Source organism: Acanthisitta chloris, unplaced genomic scaffold (genome assembly GCF_000695815.1).
Source record: "Acanthisitta chloris isolate BGI_N310 unplaced genomic scaffold, ASM69581v1 scaffold24194, whole genome shotgun sequence".
NCBI lineage: Eukaryota > Metazoa > Chordata > Aves > Passeriformes > Acanthisittidae > Acanthisitta > Acanthisitta chloris.
Genome location: NW_008668167.1, coordinates 2152 through 3974, shown reverse-complemented (window position 1 = coordinate 3974; position 1823 = coordinate 2152). Strand labels below are relative to the sequence as shown.

Genomic DNA, 1823 nt, shown 5'->3' with positions numbered 1-1823 from the left:
CCTGCTGCAGAAGGAAGGAAAGACTGCTGCTTCTGCTTAATGCATTAGAGACATTAGAAGAGCAATTTATCTAAGTGAAAATGTGAACTCTGCAATGCATCCAAGGTCAGATCTATAGCAATTTGCAAAGTAGGTGCCAGTCAGGGCTGCGATGGATGTCCAACACAGCAACGTTTCACAAGGACTGTGACAGCAGCCAAAGGAGCAGTGTTGATGCTGCATGTGTGCATCCATCCCAGCATGCCATCCTCCTTTTCTCCTTCTGGCTGATGCATAGCTCCCAGATGCATAATGGAGGTATCCTAGATGTCTCCTCAGATTATGCTTGTTCAAATTAATTTTCCTTCCTTTCAATTAATTTCCTGGTCTTTGTCTAAACCAATGTTAAGAAACAATTGTGTAACAACTTTTCAAGTAACAGCACAGGAACATAGAATCATAGAATTTCAAGGGTTGGAACGAACCTTAGAGATCATCTAGTCCCAACCCCTGCCCTGGGCAGGGACACCTCCCAGCAGAGCAGGTTGCTCAAGGCTCATCCAACCTGGCTGTGAACACTGCCAGGGTTGGGGCAGCCACAGCCTCCCTGGGCAACCTGGGACAGTGTCTCACCACCAGAACAGGAAAACACTTTTTCCTAATCTCTAACCTAAATTTCCCCTCTCTCAATTTGTACCCATTGCCCCTTGTCCTGTCCCTGCAGCTCCTAACACAGATCCCTCTGCAGCTTCCCTGGAGCCCCTTCAGCTCCTGCAAGGTGCTCTGAGATCTCCACACAACCTTCTCTTCTCCAGGCTGAACAGCCCCAACTCCCTCAGCCTGTCCTCACAGGGAGATGCTCCAGTCCTCTTATCAGCTTCCTGGACCTCCTCTGGACTTTCTCCAACAGTTCCATGTCCTTACATTGAGAGCAACATGACCAAAACAGCCAAAGCTTATACCCACTCAGATAGGACCTTGTTGAGTCATGCATGAGGTTGAGAAAATCTGACCATCCATGTCTTAGAAATATATTGTCAAGCAACAACACTATAGACCACCTGGTGCTGCCAGCCCAGAACTCCTGGGCCTTGGAGCTCGACTAACATTACTATTGCCAATATCATGAAAGCGAAAAAATACCCAAACACCCAACCCAAACAAAAAACCCTAAAATAAAATTTGTCAATAATTTCTTTTGGTGGTTTGGCGCCGCCTGGTGGCCACGTCCTGTAATGTCGTTTGACATGGCCAGGATGGTTTGCCCTCTCCCTCCCTGGGCACAGCAGCATCTCTCCTTGGGGACCAGGGCACTTGTTCTGAGAGGCACAACATCACCAGTGCAAGGACTTGCATTTTAGGCAGTCAAGGGGCTCTTCAATCTATCTCTCCATTCAAGAACACATTTGAATTTTATACCAGGTTTCTCATGGCTGCTTTTCATGGTGGGTAGGATTTTTGGAAATGCCTGAGTGAAGAGAGGATTTTCAGAGGCTGATAGATATGGGCAGATAGATACACAGACTGGGGTTCATCTGGTCTAACTTCAGATGTTAAAACACAGGTATTTAGGTTGGAGTTGGTCACCCCTGAATCCTGTTTACATCCAGTGGGGATAGATATGCACTTCTTGGGCCTATTTCATACACAAGGATGATATGAGCTATTTCGTGGTATTGACTTCTCTCTGATGATTATCAAAGGCAATTGGGGACTGACTATTCCTGTCCATGGCAGGATGATCTTTTAAGTCCCTTCCAACACAAACCATTCTATGAATCTGTGATTCTATAAATCAGATGTAGCCATTTGTCCTGTGGTCAAATGAATCCCATGCATACAGA

General features: G+C 46.2%; 1 protein-coding gene across 1 annotated transcript in view; it reads right to left on the bottom strand.

The window, feature by feature from the left end:
* KIAA1211L (KIAA1211-like ortholog) overlaps positions 1-1823 on the bottom strand; it is a 28375-nt gene that overhangs the window by 24549 nt on the left and 2003 nt on the right. The gene's annotated exons all lie outside the window — the stretch shown is intronic.